The sequence below is a fragment of the Loxodonta africana genome, chromosome 15, assembly GCF_030014295.1.
Source record: "Loxodonta africana isolate mLoxAfr1 chromosome 15, mLoxAfr1.hap2, whole genome shotgun sequence".
In the NCBI taxonomy this organism is placed as follows: domain Eukaryota; kingdom Metazoa; phylum Chordata; class Mammalia; order Proboscidea; family Elephantidae; genus Loxodonta; species Loxodonta africana.
The window spans coordinates 61227926-61248146 of record NC_087356.1 but is presented as its reverse complement, the minus strand read 5'-3'; the positions used below and the strand labels follow the sequence as shown (position 1 = coordinate 61248146).

At 44.7% G+C, this 20221-nt stretch overlaps 1 protein-coding gene across 1 annotated transcript in view; it reads left to right on the top strand.

Annotated features, from left to right (window-relative positions):
* Positions 1–20221, top strand: part of PKNOX2 (PBX/knotted 1 homeobox 2) — a 354189-nt gene that overhangs the window by 81950 nt on the left and 252018 nt on the right. The window lies entirely within an intron of this gene.

The window sequence follows — 20221 nt, the reverse complement described above, 5'->3', positions numbered from 1 at the left end:
CTCATGGTGGCAATAGAGAGAAATATTTTCTAAGAATTTCTTTCCCCTCTCCCATTTCCTCCTTTCACCCCTCCTTTCCTACCCCTAGAGCTTCCTTCTCCTTGTTCCCTCCTGGAAACCCTGGTAGCATAGTGGTTAAGAGCTATGGCTGCCTACCAAAAGGTCAGCAGTTCAAATCTACCAGGAGCTCCTTGGAAATCCTATGGGGCAGTTCTACTGTGTCCTACAGGGTCGCTATGAGTTGGAATCAACTCAACAGCAATTTTTTTTTTTTTTTTTTTTGTCCCTTTCCTGGTCACCTCCTCCAGTTTTACCAACACTGAACAGAAGTCCTGGATTTTTCAGGCCATCCTTCATTTCAAATAGTTTGGAGGTACCATGAAGCAATAAAAAGAGCCCAGGTTTGAGAACCAGAGAGATCTGGGTTCAGATCCCAACTCCTCCACTTAAATGGGTTTATGACCATGGACAAATTAGGCAAATTGCTTAACTTCTCTAAGCCTTAGTTTTCTCATTTATAAAATTGGTCTAAAAATACAGCCTTGGAGGGTTGCTGTGATGAATACTCGTGCTAATAAGTATGAAGCAGTTAGTACAGGCCGGCACACGGTTATTGTTGTTAGTTACCATCAAGTTGGCTCCAAGTCAGGGCGACCTTATGTATAAAAGAACTTTGTCTGGTCCAGTGCCAGCTCCATGTTGCTGGTATGTTGAGTCCACTGTTGTGCCAATCCATCGCACTGAGGGTTTCTTTCATTTTTGCTGACCCTCTGCTTCACCAAACATGACATTCTTTTCTAGCTATTGGTGGTTCCCACCTCTCCCCATTTGCCCCCATAAGTATATTTATGCCTTATGGTTACCATATTGGTGTTTGAGGTAGAAAAGAGGCCATCCTAATAAAGTATTTGGTCTCTAAGTAGATTTTGTCTCATTTATCTGAGAGACTCATTATCTGATTTCTACTTTAAGGGGGAAATTCTTTAACTAACATTTATTGAATACTTCCTGTGTGAGACATTTACACCCATCTCATGTTCACAATAGGCTACCCCATCCCTTTTTCACAAATAAGGAAGCTGAAGCACAGAGGGGTTAAGTAATTTGTCCAAGTTCACACAGCCAGTAAGTGGCTAGGAATCCAGCCCCTAACTCCTAATTTTGTTGAAGTCGGTTATTTGATATAGTATTAGGGCTATTGGCATGGAGCCTGTCATAGTCTGGGATCTCTAGAGGAGCAAAATCAGTGAAGCTTATGTAAATATAGATAGAGAGAAATTTCCTTCCAGGAAATTACTCATGCAGTTGAGGGGGCTGGGAAGTCCCAAATCCATGGGTCAGGTGACAGGCTGAAGATCTCTGCTGGCTCAAGTTGTTCAGGGGCTGATGAACCCAAAATCTGCCCTTCAAATGGCAGGCCAGACATTCTTGTGGGCTTACATCCCAAGAACCGGAGGTCAGGTGACAAGAATAGTACAGAGTCCAGAAAAAAGAAAGCGAACTTTGCCAGAACATCCATTTATATACCGGAGGCAGACCACACCCCCAAGGAAACTCCCCTTTCAACTGATTGGCTGCTCACATCAAATCACAAAATGGAAGATGATTACATAATGTCTTCCAAACCACTGAGAAGCATAGCCTAGCCAGGATGACACATAGCGTTAACCATCACCGAATCCATGCCTAACATAGACCGCATTATTTAGTCTGGTAATTTAACAAGTCTCCTGCTGCTCTTCTTTGAGCAGGCCCACTTAAGGGGGGCCTTTCCTCTAGTCTGTATATAAATTGAGGTGGTTTGGGAAGGTTTGGCCCTGAGAGCCTGGTAGGGGGTCTGAGGGGGCATCTTTGAGAACAAATGAGATGAGGACAGGATGGCTCCATTCAGGCTTGCAAACACCTATTGGATACCTGCCATGTGCTGGGCACCAAGCCAGGTACTGGGGATACGGAAATGAAGAAGACGTTGTCTCCCTACCTTCAAGGGGCCCATGAGGAAGTGAGTGGAGCGGGGCTCAGGCATGTACAAAGGTGTACACACATGAGGTTAGTACAACCATTGAGGAATGTCTGACCTCTGCTTCATAGGAATCAGCCTTGGGCTGTCGATCTTGATTCTCCTTCCCGCTCTTGAAGTTAGTGGAGGTCAGATGCCATCTCCACACCGTTTTTACAGACATTGTCAGATTTATGTTTTAGGAATACTGGCCTTAGTAGCAATGCGAATGGTTTAGAGGGACCAGACTTTTGCAAGAAAAGCATTTGAGATGTGTAGCAGAATGCCTTTAACGTCTGTCTTAGTCATCTAGTACTGCTATAACAGAAATACCACAGGTGGACGGCTTTAACAAAGAGAAATTTATTCTCTCACAGTCTAGTAGGCTAGAAGTCCAAATTCAGGGCGTCAGCACCAGGGGAAGGCTTTCTCTCTGTGTCAGCTCTGGAGGAAGCTCTTTCTCATCAGCCTTCCCCTGGACTAAGAACTTCTCTGTGCAGGAACTCCAGGTCTGAAGGACGCGCTCTGCTCCTGGTGCTTCTTTCTTGGTGATATGAGGCCCCTCTGTCTGTTAGCTTCCCTTTCTTTTCATCTATTGAGAGATAAAATGTGGTACAGACCACACCCCAGGGAAGCTCCCTTTATATTCTATCAGGGATGTGACCTGGTAAGGGCGTTACAATCCCACCCTAATTCTTTAACATAAAATTATAATCACAAAATGGTGGATAACCACAGAATACTGGGAATCATGGCCTCACCAAGTTGATACACACATTTTTGGGGGGACATAATTCAATCCATGACAGCTGTCATTAACAATAAATCCAACCCGAAATGGCTTAAAGGGCAAGGAATTAATTTTCTTAAGTATTGTGAAGTTCGGGACCAGGACTGCTCTAAAAAAACAAGCAAACAAACAAAAAGTGGATTTCAACTCAGAGAGGCCTGCTAGGACAGAGTAGAACTGACTCATAGGATTTTCAACGAGCGACTGGTAGATTCGAACTGCCGACCTTTTGGTTAGCAGCCAAATGCTTAACCACTGCACCACCAGGGCTCTAGGACAGCTCTAGGGTGGATAAACTCAATGGATTAGTGATGTTAATGAGCACCCAAGTTCTTTCTCTGTCATCCTCTAGATATCAGCTCTGTTCTCAGACTACATTCCCTCTGGATCACAAGATGGTGATGGAAGTTCCGGGCATCACACCAGCATCCAAACTGGAATTAAAGAGTAAAGCAAGCAAATCTGTGAGGAGTAGTGGAGACTGCAGCATTCAAACTGAAAAATTTAAGAAGCATTGGAAAAATATTATAAACAAAGTCAAAAATTAAAAAATAAACGGGGAAAAGTCTTTTGCAAATCATATCACAAAGAGTTCCTAAAAATCAACAACAAAAAACACAGCCCAATAGAAAAAATGAGTGAAGAACACAGACTAGTCACAGAAAAGAAAATGCTAATGGCTCTTAACATATGAAAGGATGCTCAACCTCGCTCATAATAAGAGAAATGCAAATTACAATTATCCTGAAATACCATTATTTATTTACCTCTTAAATTAGCAAAAGTCCAAGAAGTTTGATGTCACATCCTATTGGCAAGGCTCTGGGTAAACAGACTGTCCTATAGTGTAACTCAGTACAACTCCTTTGGAAGGCAATTTGACAATACCTATCAAAATTACAAACCGACATACCTTTTGATCCGGCAATTTCGTATTGGGAAATTGATCCTAAAGATATACTTGTACGTACCTGAAATAATGTATGTACAAGTTTATTCTTTGCAGCAACATTATATGTAGTAGGAAATGATTGGAAACAACTCAAATGTCCATCAATTGAGGGAACAATTAGTTAAAACATGGAAAATCTTGACAATGGCATACCATGTACTCAAAAAGAGAAAAGGGGAAGTTCTCTTTGTACTGATATGGAAAGATCCCCAAAATACATAAAGTGTTAAAAAAAAGAAATTCACCAAGGTGCAGAAGAGTGCATATAAAGAGAGAAAAAGAATGTATATTTGGGTCTGCTTGAGCTGGTTGGGGACAGGAGTGGGAGGAAGACATTTCAGTGTATACCTTTTTCTGTTTTTTTCAATTTTTGAACCATGTGACATATTACCTTTTAAAAAAACCAAATCAAACTAAAAACATTGCATAAATATCACAAAACACATCTGGGACTGAGTTCTGCCAGAGCTGCTTTCAACCTCTGGGCTCTGAATTGCCCAGTACCGGTAGAAACGGAAAGGCACAGATTTGAGAAATATTTTTTAGGAGTGAAATCGACATGGGTTGGTTGTGGGGTGAGAGAGAGGGCAGAGATAGAGTCAAAGATGGCTCTCAGATGTGGCTAACTGGGTGGAAGATGGCACCATTCTGAGACGAGGCAGCAATGAGGCAACTTCAGGTCACCAGGGCCATCTGCCCTGGAGAATCATGTCACCTCTGGAGCTCAGTCTCTTTGCAATTCTCCAGTCACTCAATTCCTGGTCCCCTGCTTTGTCCTATTTCTCCATCCATCCGTAGTGGCAGTATTTCCTGGCTGCAAAAGCAGAGGGGCCATTCTTCCAAAGTTTCCCCATTTGCTAAATTCTACCCAAACAGAGACATGGGACCCACTCGAGGATACAGACTTCTGGATTGACAGTGGCATTCCCTGCTCCTGCACACACAGCCAGCACAGCCCCTAGGCGGCTCTGGGCTCTGCCTCAGCGTGTGGCCTCCCAGGGAATAGTGTCTGGAGCACTGAGAACATAGAGGAGGCCCAATTAGTGGGCATGAAGACAGGCATCTCAACCCCTTCCCACATTCCCCACGGCCAGAAAGACCTAGAGAAAGGGCAGGCCTTTGTGTTCCCTTTCCCAACCTCTTTCTAGTTCTCTTTGGCTCACCATCTTCTGTGGGAAAGAATTCTCTGGGGCTCTGAGCATGGTGCTTGGGCATCCAAGGAGACAATGGCCTGCATCCTCCCAGAATTAGTGGATACCCAGTGCACGGTGAGCCTGCACCTGGTACTGACAGCAATGGGGAGGAGGGAGGGAATGGGAGCCCAGAGGAAGGGCACTGTGTAGGCCAAATGAACATGTTTTGTGTAGCACTGATGTGAGAGGTACGGTGGTATGGGATATGTTTGAGGGGACATCGCTCCCTTTTGTGAGGATAGCAGTCCCCTCAGCTCCTTGCTCTGCTGCAGCCCATCCACAGAGTTGGGGGCCAGAATGAAAAATGGACTTAGTAGTTAATGGCAGCTGTGCTGTTTGGCGTTGGAGGCATTATGAGCTGGTATGTGAAATATGGCCACACTCTTGGTTTTACTTGTAGCTGGAAAGGATTAGAAGACAATTATAAATCATTTAGTGCCTTGAGTTTAAGTAACTTATTATTATGGGCTGCATATATTTATTATGCTTCACCGAGCAACATTGGCAAATTTCTTTTGAACGTCACACAATTTGTATGCAATTTGTTTCAGAAGGTTTTTTTTTTTTTTTAATGCATATATAAATTATTAACCTGCATTCCTCAGGACAGACTGCCAGACCCCTCCCTCACCATCCCTTATGAGTGTCATAAAAATTCCCTGTCCCCTAAATGCTGACAGTGCTGCATCCAGCGGCCCACTGTATAAGGGGCAGGGAAGAGGATGAAGGGTGGCTCACTCTCTCCTTGGATTAGGTAGAGACCTGAAGAGGTTATGAAGAAAACAGACACAGGGTTTGGGGTGATTGGCTAGAGGCTGGAGAGGAGCTGTTGATCAAAATCCTTTTTTTTTTTTTTTGATGAAAATTAAAGAAATCAGGTTGGCCGGGAGGGTCAAGCCCAAAAAACCTATTGCTGTTGAGTTAATTTCAACTCATAGTGACCCAATAGGCCAAAGCAGAACTGCCCATAGGGTTTTCTTTTTTTTTAAACTTTAAGGAACCAGACTGCCACATTCTTCTCCTGATGGGTTCAAACCACCAACCTTTTGGTTAACAGATTAGCGCTTAGCCACTGGGCCACCAGTGCTTCTTAGGGAGGGTCAGCTATTGAACAAAACTGGGAACCCACTGACTATGGGGCTGAAAGGATTTCAGCCACTGATGGCTCCAAACTGCTCACTGTATAGATGTGGAAAGCAAGGGCGACAACTTGCCCCAGGTCCACAGTGAGTCAGCGACATCGCTGGGCGATTCCTTCTCCCCACCCTCAGCTCATCCCTCCCTTACCTCTTCTGGCTGTGATTTTTCTGAGGCTGGTGTGGATGCCCCTCTTTCAAATTTTGTATTAGATGAGCTGAAGAATCTTTCTCATATTTTTCCAGGCCTGATTTTTTTTTATCCTTTTATTGTGGAGATATATGTATATATATATCTCTGTGGAAAGAGACAATGGAAAACCTCAATATCATCAGCCAGAACAAGGCCAGGAGGGGCTGACTATATGACAGATCATTAATTGCTTGTATGCAAGTTCAAATTGAAGCTGAAGAAAATTAAAACAAGTCCACAAGAGCCAAAATACGACCTTGAGTATATCCCTTCTGAGTTTAGAGACTATCTCAAGAATAGATTTGATGCAGTAAACACTAATGACCGAAGAACAGACGAGTTGTGGGATGACACCAAGGATATCATACATGAAGAAAACAAAAAGGTCATTAAAAAGACAGGAAAGAAAGAGAAGACCAAAATGAATGTGAGAAGAGAATCTGAAATGTCCTTTTGAACATGGAGCAGCTAAACAGAATGGAAGAAATGATGAAGTAAAAGACCTGAATAGAAGATTCCAGAGGGTGGCTTGAGAAGACAAAGTAAAGTACAACGACATGTGCAAAGACCTGTAGTTAGAAAACCAAAAGGAAAGAACACACTCAGCATTTTTCAAACTGAAAGAACTGAAGAAAAAATTCAAGCCTCAAATTGCAACAGTGAAGAATTCTATGGGCAAAATACTGAATAACACAGGAAGCATCAAATGAAGATGGAAGGAATACACAGAATCACTATACCAAAAAGAATTGATCATTGTTCAACCATTTCAGGAGGTGGCGTATGATCAAGAACTGATGGTATTGAAGGAAGAACTCCAAGCTACACTGAAGGCATTGGTGAAAAACAAGATTCCAGGAATCCACAGAATAACAACTGAGATATTTCAACAAACGGATGCAGCACTGGAAGTGTTCACTTGTCTATGCCAAGAAATTTGGAAGACAGCTATCCGGCCCACCAACTGGAAAACATCCATATTTGTGCCCATTCCAAAGAAAGGCAATCCAACAGAATGTGGAAATTATCAAATAATATCAGTAATATAACACAAAAGTAAAATTTTGCTGAAGATCATTCAAAAGCGTTTGCAGCAGTACATCAATAGGGAACCATCAGAAATTCAGGCTGGATTCAGGGAACCGGAGATATCATTGCTGATGTCAGATGGACCCTGGCTGAAAGCAGAGAGTACCAGAAAGATGTTTACCTGTGTTTTATTAACTCTGCAAAGGCATTCGACTACGTGGATCATAACAAATTATGGATAACATTGCAAAAAACGAGAATTCCAGAAGACTTAATTGTGCTCATTAGGAACCTGTACATAGAACAAGAGGCAGTCTTTCAAATAGAACAAGGGTTTAAAATTAGGAAAGCTGTGCATCAGGGTTGTATCCTTTCAGCATACTTATTCAATATGTATGCTGAGCAAATAACCTGAGAAGCCGGACTATATGAAAAAGAACACTGTATCAGGATTGGAGGAAGACTCATTAATAACCTGTGATATGCATGTCATACAACCTTACTTGCCGAAAGTGAAGAGGACTTGTTTGAAGCACTTAGTGATGAAAATCAAACACTATAGCCTTTGGTGTGATTACACCTCAACGTAAAGAAAACTAAATTCCTCACAACTGGGCCAATAAACAACATCATGATAAACGGAGAAAAGATTGAAGTTGTCAAGGATTTCATTTAACTTGGATCCATAATCAATGGCCATGGAAGCAGCAGTCAAGAAATCAAAGGATGCATTGCATTGAGCAAATCTGCTGCAAAAGACTTCTTTAAAGTGTTAAAAAGCAAAAATGTCACTTTGAAGACTAAGGTGGACCTGATCATGGTACTTTCAATTGCCTCATATGCATGTGAAAACTGGACAATGAATAAGGAAGACCAAAGAAGAATTGATGCCTTTGAATTATGGTGTTGGTGAAGAATTTTGACTATACCATGGACTGCCAGAATGAACAAATCTGTCTTGGAAGAAGTACAACCAGAATGCTCATTATAAGCAAGGATGGTGAGACTTCATCTCACATACTTGGGACATGTTTTGAGGAGGGACCAGTCCCTGGAGAAGGACGTCATGCTTGGTAAAGCAGAGGGTCAGCAAAAAAGAGGAAAACCCTCAAGGACATGGATTGACACAGTGGCTGCAACAATGGGCTCAAACACAGCAAGTATTATGAGGATGACACAGGACTGGGCAGTGTTTTGTTCTGTTGTGCACAGGGTCGCTATAAGTTGTAATTGACTTGACGGTACCCAACGACAACAACATATATGTATACGTGTGTATATACATATATATGTGTGTATATATATATTTGTATGTACATAACAAAACATTTGCCAGTTCAACATTTTTACATGTACAATTCAGTGATATCAATTACATTAATCACCTTGTGCAATTGTCACCACTAGCCTCTTCCAAATTATTCTACCACCATTAGCAGAAACTCAGTGCCCCCTAAGCAAAGACTACCCCTCTCCTCCTTCCTCCTACCCCTGGTTTTAAAAAAAAAAAAAACCTATTGCCCTAGAGTCAATTCTGACTCATAGCGACTCTATAGGACAGAATAGAACTTCCCCAAGGAGCACCTGGTAGATTTGAACTGTCGGCTCTTTGGTTAGTAGCGAAACTCTTAACCACTAAGCCACCAGGGTTTCCCCTACCGCTGGTAGCCACTAATAAACTTTGGTTTCTATCCATTTGCCTATTTCATATAAGTGAGATCATACAGTATTTGTCCTTTTGTGTCTGACCAATTTCAGTCAACATGATGTTTTCAAGGTTCATCCGTGTTGTAGCATGTGTCAGGACTTCATTTCTCTCTATGACTAATATCCCATCGTCTGTATGTACCATCTTGTTTACCTGCTCATCTGTTGATGGACATTTACATTGTTTCTACCTTTTGGCTGTTGTGAACTGTGCTCCAATGATCCTTGGTGTACAAGTCTTATGCTGTGTTTTGTTTTGCTTTGTTGTCATGTTTTGTTCTGTGCAGCCGTTCAAAGTTTTTTTTTTTGGTAATATGACATTTTTACTTGACTCCTGAATTGTTTTAGCCCTTCTCTCCACACCTTAAAGATTCCCCCCAAAATACCTAGATACTGAGTTCAAGGACACTCTGACTGGCTTATTCTTTTTCTGTCTAGATGCTTTTTCTAACATCTGTACAACATGCACCTATTGGTCACCTAATGTGCACTAGATGCTCCTGGTGTGTGTCTGGCTGTGTGTGTTTGTGCATTTGTGTGTAAAAGCCCCTGCCTTCATCATGCACATGCATTGTCGGGGTGACCCAGCACCCACAGGAGCCAACGCAGGTTGAATAAACGAATGAGCCAATGAGGAACGGTCACAAGCAGCTTAGGAACAACCACAGGACAACCTACAGGAAGAACTCAGCAGCTTGGAGCCATTGAGAAGGGGACTCACTTGCTGTTTTCCAAATAGCTAAAGGGTTACCTTTTAAAGTATCCCAAGAATGTTTTAAACATTACCTGTGGACGTCCTCCCTGGGTTCTTACGCAAATTATCCCGAACATGTTTGAGCTCTCTTCTTGGTCGAGACTCCAGGCCCTCTAGTCGTCCAAGCCTCTGTGTGACTTCTGGAGAAGCCCAAGCCACCTTCTCTTTTATTGCTTTTAATTGCCCAAGATACCAGATAATATAGCCTGTTAGAAATACTTTTAAAGTCAGAGTAAAGGAGCCCTAAGTAAAGGGCTGAGAGTTTCTTTTAGAAATAAAACTCATAAACTGTAGTGTAAGGATGTTGTGACATGTATTTTGACTGCTCAGAGTTTTTTAAAAATTTTTATTGTGCTTTAAGTGAAAGTTTACAAATCGAGTCAGTCTCTCATACAGAAATTTATACACACCTTGCTATATACTCCGAATTGCTCTCCCCGAATTAGACAGCACACCTTTTCCCTCGACTCCCTATCTTCCTGTCCATTCGGCCAGCTTCTGACCCTCTCTGCCCTCTCGTCTCCCCTCCAGACAGGAGATGCAAACATAGTCTCATGTGTCTACTTGATCCAAGAAGCTTATTCTTCACCAGCATCATTTTCTATCTCATAGTCCAGTCCAATCCCTGTTGCTCAGAGATTTTTAAAAACTGTTTTCTTTCTAGTATCTTTAACTATGTTGGATATATGAGGTTGTTGAATAGCTACGTCACATGCTGGTTGGGAAGGTATTTTTGTAATAGAAACTATTACCTGTCTGCTGGGAGGAGATAAATATAAGGAAATGGTAGGGCTGGCAAGGGAAAGCTCTTTGAGGCAAGGTATTTCATCTACTAGTTTGTGTTCAAGATGGTCATACTGAAAGTTCTCTGATTCAGCTATTTTAAACCACAAGAAAGCAATATAACTATGAGAAGGGCCCCTTGCTTATTGGTGATTTTGTACATCAGTCTTGAGAAACCATCTGCTGCAGTGGCCTTGTTCATCACCTCTTCCTCTTTGCCCCTGGAGGGTGTAGCTCTTCACTCTGTCGTGTACAGAGCTTCTTTTGGGTCTTCTGATGGGCGTCCTAGGCTGACCTTACTGCAGCCCAAAAAGAGCCCTGGAAACTAGCGCTGCCTCAGGAGACCTTTGCGTCCCCATCTGCGCCTGGGGAGAAGCGTCTATGCCAGCCAATGACACCAGTGAGCTCTTTTGCTGGCAGGTGCCATGTGGAGATAGTCAGGTGCTCAGGAGAGAGATTGTTCTGGGTAGTTACAGCTAGCAAGGGACACCATTTTATCTACCTGCCATCAAAATAATCTGCTCTCTGCTGGAGGCACCTCAGAGGAGAGATGAGCAGGTGAGGCGAGGCAGATGCCTGCTGCGCTCGGGGCGACAGCTGGCCAAGGGGAAGCTGCAGCCAGCCCTGCTCTGGTACTGCTAGGAGGCAGGGGGATGCGCTCCAGGTGAACTCCGGAGCCTCTCCCACTGCTTCCCTTCTATGTGGTAAAATGGAGTCTCCTTTAGGAAAGGCACAGTTTTCCTACTCTGTTTGTACTCAGACTGGTGTTATACCCCGGAGCCAAATTAGTGGCTGAGAACAATTGGAAACAAATGCTCTTTCAGCATCCTGCTGTGACTCCGAGATCCAGGTGGGGACACCAGCCGTGTTGTGTGGTTGCCTTCTCCACAGAGCCACCCCTCCACAGAGAATCAGCATCCCAGACCCATTCAGCACAGCCAAATTCCCTCATAATCAGCCTTTGCTGTGCACATCTGCCTAACCTCAGTTAAACAAGCTGGAGCCCTGTTAAGTTATTTATGAAACAATATTCAGGACCAGCCCCGGGAGGCGAGTTAGGGGATAATGAACGGCAAGTGCCACGGTGCTGTGCTCGGAGGCTGCTCACTACGGGCTCTGGCTGGCCTGCTGGGGGTGTGGCCGGATTTCCCCAAGGGTGCTGGTACTCCAAGGCTCCTTTGGGGTGGCTGCTGTGGTGCTACCCTTCTCTGAGCTGTGAGTGGCTATTGGCTTGCCTGGGGTTTGATAGTGAAGTTATTTCTGCTACCTCCAGCACCTGCACAAGGGAAAGCTGTGAGCCACCCGCCTCACCTGTTATCCTGAAGGGAGATTGTTAATATGAGGCTTTGCAGAGCTTTGGTGGGACAGCCTCCTCTGGGGTCCACACATACCTGCTGGATTACGCTGACCACCCAACCGCCTGATTGTCTATCTTCCCCATTAGACTGGGCCCCTTGGGGGCAGGGACCCTGATGTTCATCATTGATCCCCAGAGCCTAGTAAAGGGCCTGGCACTCAAAAACATTTGTGAAGGAATGAAGGGAGATACTGGTCTGACTTCCAGCCCTGGACTTGCATAAATACATGTCCATTTCTCTCTAAACCTGTTTCCTCAAAAGCAAAATGAGGAAGTTGGAAAGATGGTCTCTAAGGTTCTGTCCGGGAATCCTTGGGGGGTGCAAATGGTTAACATGCTTGGCTGCTAACCGAAAAGCTGAAGGTTCGAGTCCACCCAGAGGCACCTTGGAAGAAAGGCCTGGTGATATACTTCTGAAAACTCAACCCCTGAAAACCCTATGGAGCACAGTTCTACTTTGGCACACATCGGGCCACCATGAGTCAGCATTGACTAATGGCAACTGGTTTGTGTTTTTCTGTTTTTTAAGATTCTGTGGGTCGCAATGAGTCAGAATGGACTCGATGGCACTAGGTTTTTAGGTCCAGGTCCAGTAGTGCGCCTGGCTCTAACATGGAGTCGTGCACTCAGCTGGCTGCAAAAGCTTTGCTCCCTTGCTGCCTCTGGGTGGTCCCTCCTGGATTTGCACTGCCCATTTTAGCTACATTTCTCTGCATCCTGGTGACCCTGGCTTAGCCATTATGCCAGTTTCCAGTCTTAGTCTTGGTATCTGGTGGCCAAATGCTGTCCCTTGTTACATCCTGGTCTGTCACTTTTCTGTCACACGGTTGAAAATTTCCTCTCAAGTAAAGCCAGTTGCGAAATGAGGGCTTGTTGCCACAAAGAGATGCGTGTATTCTGCCCTGGGCTGTACCTCCGGGGGAGACTGTATTTACTTTTTTCCCTGGGCTAGACACCTCTCCACAAGGGGAATTAAGGGCCTCTTCATTTCCAATCAAATGAGTAAAAGCCAAGGGGTCAACCTGTAGAGCATCGGCTTCTCTTTTCATGTGGCCTTTCTCCCTTTGTCCAAGGAAATCATGCTGAGACTCACAGAAGGACCTGGCTTCTTTCCACCTCCTTAATGCCTGGCACAGAATTCCTCCGACTTCCTGTGAAACAACAACAATGACAATAATAATAATATTTACTTTTCATGACAGGAAATTTTAGCTTTTCAAAGTAGGTTATTATTTCATCTTCTTTTTGTAACATCTCTGTGTTGCAGGCAAGGCAGGAACAAACATCTTGATCTATTTGAGGCTCAAAGATTTATTGGTATCTAGTCCAAAATTTCTTGGAACCTTAGAACTTTTGAGCTGACTGTGAACCTAGTGAATATCTTAACGTCTCTGGGGACATGGACACCCTTGAAATCTTGGTAAAATTTGTAAGCCTTCCCGTAGAAAAAGGTACACACAGATACCATCTTGGATAAAATTTCAAGGGGATCGTGAACCCTGAAATCTTTATATTCCTCTTGTTCCAGGCCAGCCACTCAGTTTAATAAATTAAGAGATTGAGGCCCAGAGGGTTGATGCAACACGCACAAGGTCGTGGAGCTGTGGGGACTAGGACCTGTCCCCTAGGTCTTGTCTACCACTCTCTCCCCACTCTAAGCTGCTCACTGCCACATCAGATGAGGAGACCAAATCCCCTCAGCAGTTTTCAGCCTCCTGTTCCCTTCGCCTTTTAGAGTCCTTGATAGTCTTTCATTTCAAACTAGAGCATAGGTCTCCCTTCCCCCTTCTCCAAGTGTTTTCTTTTTCTTTTATTTCTTGTCTTCTTTCATTCCCTTTACTTTAAGTCATTTCTCCAGCATCAGTCCTCTGCAGTCTCCTTGGTTCAAATGCTCCCACTGGAAAGTCACTTTCCCTGTTGGCAGGCTGCCGGGTGTCCTCCTGTGAGGCGACCGGGGCCCCAGGAGCCTTAGTCCCTTCTCCTTGCAGCCCTGCTGCTCCCTCTTGCACTGTGTTTTCAGAGCCTCTGGCCCCCTGCTCACTCATTCACCTCCCTTGGCTCTCTTGTCCTCTGCTATCCTTCAAGTCTATTTTTATTGTATTCTTAAACTAACATTTTTTTTAACAATTATCACACCGTTTGTGCTGGATCTGTGGCACACTCCACAAAGGGCACTTCCTTGGAGAGACTGGGGAAGCTTTCTGACCCCTCTATTTTTAAAATACCCACCCCTCGCCTTTCTGGCTACTTCTGTCCCCTCACCTTTACCATCAAAGCACTTATCATCACCTGACATATATGTCTTTTTCATTTTTTTGTATTTTGTTTTCCCCTTAGACCATGAGCTCTGTGAGAGCAGGGACTTCTCTGTTTTATCCATTGCTTTATACACATACACAGTGCCTGGAATATATGCCTGTTGTGGTTGCTAGTTGCTGTTGAGTTGGTTCTGACTTGTGGTGACCCCGAGTACAACAGAACAAAATATTGCCCAGTCCTATGCCATCTTCATGACTGTCGGCATGTTTGAGTTCATCGTTGGAGCTATTTTGTAGTGCTTGTTTTTTTTTTTTTTTTTTTTGTTCCAGCCTAGGGGGCTCCTCTTTTTCCACTGTATTGGACAATATACTGCTGTGATCCATAGGATTTTCATTGGCTAATTTTCCAAAGTAGATCACCAGGACTTTTTTCCTAGTCTTTTAGTCTGGAAGCTTATTCTGAAACCTGTCCACCATGGACAGATATTTGAAATACCGGTGGCTTAGTTTCCAACATTGTAGCAACACAGAAGTCATCGCTGTAGGACAAACTGACAGATGGGTGTGGTATATGCCTAAAAAAACACAAAAAACTAAACCTGTTGCTATCAAGTTGATTCTGACTCACAGTGACCCTATAGGACAGAGTAGAACTGCCCCATAGTGTTTCCAAGGAGTGACTGGTGGATTTCAAGTGCCAACCTTTAGGTTAGCAGCCGTAGCTCTTAACCACTACGCCGCCAGGGTTTCCTATATATGCCAAAAAAAATTAAAAAAAATTTTTTTATATATGCCTAGGATACCATTAATAAGTGAATAAATAAATGACTGAGTGATAAATAAACAAGGGACTGTCCATACTCACAAGGAACTTAGATTCTGGTAGGGAGACACACATCAAAATAGTAATGTAAGGCAAAATACAGGGACCCTGAGAGGTATACAGTAAGATGTTATGAGAGCCGAGGAGGGTTGATCCAGGAAGTACCTCTGTGTACTGGGCAGGAAATTCCCAGGACAGTAATAAAACCTGCACTTTGCTACCACGTGATGATGCTTTAAATTCATTTTCCCATCAGTCTCCTCCACAGCCCTACAGTATAGATACGATTATCACCAATTTCCAGGTGAGAAACCAGGACTGAGAGAGGTTAAGGAACTTGCCCAAGGTCATACAGCTAGCAGAAGGCAGGCCTGAAGTCGGGTCTGGCTGCCTCCAAAGTCCAACCTCTTTTTCTTTCTTACAAAAATTAATTTTCTTTATTAAATTTCTCTTCAAAAATGACAGAAGCAGCAGTGCTCACTGCAACCAGTGAGACAAGGCAACATAATGAAAAATTAAAAAAAAATAATGAGCTTTTATCCCTGTTTCTGTTCTCCCCCACCCCCGCATCAGCACCAGTATTAACACTCTGGTGTGTATCCTTCCAGTCTCCTTGTTTGTGCCAACACGTTCAAATGGACACACTCATATTCATTCACTCAGTCATGCATTTAATCACTTGTTGGTGTCCTAGGCACTTGTGGGAGAAGTGATGGGTATCTCCATGTTCATGGCAACACGGTCAAATGGACATACTCACACTCATATTTAGAGTTTTCTTTGTTTTCACAAAAATGGAATCACACTCATTTTTCTACTGCTTACTTATCTTACTTTGAACATTACGGCCATCTCCTGTGGCAAAAGATGGTGATTTAACTCAGTCTTTCTAACGGTTGCATTTATTTACAATATAGTTGTACCATAAGTTATCCAGCAATTCCCCTACTGATACCGTATTACCTTATGTACTGGTCGTTCCTTCTGCAGGATAGATTCTCATGTTGGGGTTGCTCAAAGCATTCGTGTATTTTTGATTGTAATAGATACTGCCATACTATTTTCCCGAGAGATAGTAACAATCAAATGTCATGCTTTCAACTACTGCGGAGTTTCGGGCCCTGCAGACTGCCCCTCACTTCTTCCCTTCCTGCTTCTCCTCTGGATCAAGCATCCTCCAGGCTTATCCCAGCCCCTTCTGACCTAACCCAGGACTCTGCAGAAGTGCTGAGGGGATGCCTCTTCCTCTTCTCACCCTGTGGCCATTTATTGACCCTGGGAGTTGCTCTGTCCTCTCCTTGGCCAGTGAGGACTAGTCGTCAGAAGACCTGGATTGTAGTCCTAACTCTGTCACTAACTAGCCATTTAACCTTGAGCAGTCTTTTGGTTTTTGCCTGATTTTCAGAAGTTGATCGCCAGGCCTTTTTTCCTGGTCTTAGCCTGGAAGCTCTGCTGAAAACTATTCAGCATCCTATCAACATGCAAGTCTCCACTGACAGATGGGTGGTGACTGCTATGCCAGGAATCAAGCCCAGGGATCCTGCATGGGAGCTGAGAATTCCACCACGGAACCACCAATGCCCCCACAGATGATCTCTAGGCCCTCTCTTTCTGACTGGCCTTGCCCTGTTTGTACACCCTCAGAGCTGGCTCCTCCACCTCCTTCAGACCGGAGCCTGTGACTGAAGTAGAACACTGAGGTCTGTGCTCAGAGACGGTGACCGCAGAGGACAGAAGAGCCTTTCTCCAGCCAGCTTCCCTCAATAGTCTGAGGAGCACCTCCCTGCTGCCTCTACTGCTGGTTCTCTCAGGAAGTAGGGTACAGGGCAACAACCCCAGAACCAGACTGACCTCAGCAGAGAACCTTGGGCAGATTGCCTCACCTCTTTGAGCTTTAATTAATAATCTGTTAAGTGGGAATATAGAATGGCCTCAGGGTTCTAGAGCAGTGCTGTCAGTGACAACTTGCAGTGATGATGGGAATGTATCTGAGCTGCCTGCCCAGGACCGTAGCCACTAGCCATAATGGCTGTCGAAGCGCTTGAAATGTGGCCAGTGAGACTGAAGACTGAATTTTAAATCTTTAATTTTAATTAATTAGAATTAGAATTTAAATAACTACATGTTCTAGTGGCTCCCTTATTGGACCATGCAGCTATAGAAGATAAAATGGAACATAGCTTAGCACGGGCGTCTGGCACATAGTAAATGTTTGCTATCATTAGGTACCATGTGCCTTGCTTCCCTGCCTTCCACACCTGAAGGCTCTCAATGACACCCCACACTGGCCGTCCCAGGGTCACCTGGGTGAGGGGGAGGGCAGGAGCGAAGGTGTTGCTGCAGTGGTGCGTGTCCGTAATGAGCCTTGCACTAAATGTTTCTGGCCTGCTACTTTCCCTGGAGGGTCATGTGAGCTAGAGTGGTATGTGGCCTGCTTTGCAAGTGATTAACATGGTGTAAGCAATCTGCATAGAGAGAAAAAAATCCTGGGCTGGTATTCCATTATTCTATTAGAGTTTCAGAGCTGGGATTAAGTGGACATGATTTCTTCCTATGGGCCATTAATTTTGTTTTATTGCTGGTCTGATGGCCATTACCCTTTTTTGCCAATGCATTCCCCCATTAGGTTTGTACAATTAACAAAATATGTGCTGTTAGGGCTTTGATAGGAACAGAGAGATGGAAATAAAGGGGGGTGGGGGCAGCAGCCACAGAGCTGGGGGTGGGGAGAGGCTAGAGCCAGGGGTGGGCCTCTGAAATAAAGAGGGGTCAGACGCTTCAGCACCTGCCTTGTGGCCATTGCATTCCTGGGTAACTGCTGGGAAACCCCTTCTGAGCTCTCTCCTGGCTAGGAGCTGAGGAGCTGATGAGGTGAGAGGGAAGGACACCTCTGGGGGCCAGGGTGGGAGCCGTGCCGGCCTTTTCCTGTTCTCCTTCAGCCTCTGGCCAAGTACAGTGCAGCTGAGAACATAATGTGGCCTCTCCTCCACCCCCATCACCTTAAACCTGAAGCTCCTCAGCAGGCAAATGCATTAGCCTCCAGGAGCCTGGCCTTGTGATGGGAGACCTTTCTCTGGGGGCCAGCAGGAGGACCTGTACAAATCACAAGGAGGTGGCTGAGACTCAGCACTATCCAACATTTACCATGTAGAAGTGTAGGATTGATGCGTTAGGTCATCCAATATTTGGAGAAAAGTTAGAAATCTGGGTTTTTAAATGTGAAATTCCCAATTTTTAGATGTTGGCAGAGTTTATAAAAACACCGTATAGGTAAGAGTCAACCGAGGGACTGCCAGCTTGAAACCTCTGCCAGGCAGTGAGGAGTTCCTGGAGGATTTTCAGGAACGGACGTGATCAAATTTGTGTTTCAGAAAGAGCATGGACGGGGGAGTGAGTGTGACTGGTGGGCAAAAACGGGGCGAGGCTGGTGGACAGAGACCAATCAGGGGCCTTTGCAATAGTCAAGGAGCCCTGGTGGTGCAGTGGTTAAGCACGTGGCTGCTAACTGAAAGGTCGGTGTTTTGAACCCACCAGTGGCTCCGCAGGAGAAAGATGTGGCAGTCTGCTTCCATAAAGATTACAGCCTTGGATACTTTATGGGGCAATTTTACTCTGTCCTTTAGGGTTGCTGTGAGTCAGAATCGACTCGACAGCAGTGGATTCCAACAGTCAGGAGAAAAAAGAAGACAGCCTGGGCCAGGGCAATGATAATGGGCATGGGTAGAAGAGCAGTGAGATTGCTGACGGTGAATTATCAAGCTTGGGTCTTGGTGTAGTCACACTGCAGAGTATGTGCCCAGGGCCAGGGAGGCTCACCCTGTAAGTAGGTCCATCATGCATAGGGTTTGCCCCTGCAGAGGGCTTGCTGCAAGTGCTGTATTGAAGTCTTCCTCTTCTCTGGCTCAGAGGGTAAATCTGCTGTACAGAGGTCATTAGCTTTTCCAATTCCACCTCCCATATAGGAAAATCATTAGGATTAGCCACAGTGCCAACATTCCTTCTCCTTACAGGATTTCATATTCAATACAGGCCCAAGATTAGAGGCTTGGGTCTGGGGAGGACTTGGGGACATCACGGAGAGGGACATTTTCCAGGTTCTCTGCAACTGGGCACCCAGTGCTGCCTGTAGCCCATGGGGCTGAATCTGGAATTAGCACCCTTACTTACCAGGCTTAGAGAAAGGCTGTGCAGTATCCCTCAGTGCTGGTGGATGAGTCTCTTGAAGCCAAGTATTCGATGCCAGGTAATTATATCTTTATTAAATAACCCGTTACTGTGTAACTTAGAGCCTGGTGTTCAGGGGTTACAATGTGACTGACAACCACATTCAACAAATGCGAACAACTGGAAGCTGTGGTCAGGTGGGGCGGAGAGGGGACTCAGGGCCATGAGGGGGAGAGACGCAGGACACACTATCTGGAGGGGCAAGTGGGCATTCGGGTGTTTCCTCCTGGAACAGTCTATCTCACTTGGATTTTTTTGTTTAAGTTGTATTTCTTTTCTGGAAGTTTTGCTCATATGCTTATAGAGGGCTTTTCAGAGAAGAAGAGTGTCCAGGGGCACTCTTGGTGCCCAAATATGTGATGGTACAGTTTGGTCCTCATCCCAAAAGTCTGACTTGGACAGGGAAGCTTGTCACAGGCAGTGGGATAAATGTAGAAGTCCTCAGTCTTCTTGATTTGCCTCTTCTTTTTCCCTTTCAGTTCCTGCCAACTCTTACCTCATAACACTGAAAAACAACCCAGCAGCATTTTTGTTGTTAGCTGCCATCAAATTGGACTCTGACTCACGGCGACCCCATGCACGGCGGAACAAAACTCTGCCCAGTCCTACACCATCCCCATATTCGTTGCAGATTGTTCCATAGGGTTTTCGTAGGGTGATTTTAGGAAGGAGATCACCAGACCTTTCTTTCTAGTTCATTTTAGTCTGAAAATTCCCTGAAACCTGTTCAGTGTCATGGCAACACACAGGCCCCCACTGGCGGATGGGTGGTGGCCGCACATGAAGTGCCTCGGTCGGGAATCAAACCCTGGTCTCCTGCTTGGAAGGCCAGAATTCTACTACTGAGCAACCAATGTCTCAACAACAGTAAAACCAAAAAAAAAAAAAACCACATTGCCGTTAAGTTGATTCCAACTCCTAACAACCCTATAGGACAAAGTAGAACTGCCCCATAGGGTTTCCAAGGCTGTAAATCTTGACAGAAACAGACTGCCGCATCTTTCTCCCACAGAGTGACTGGTG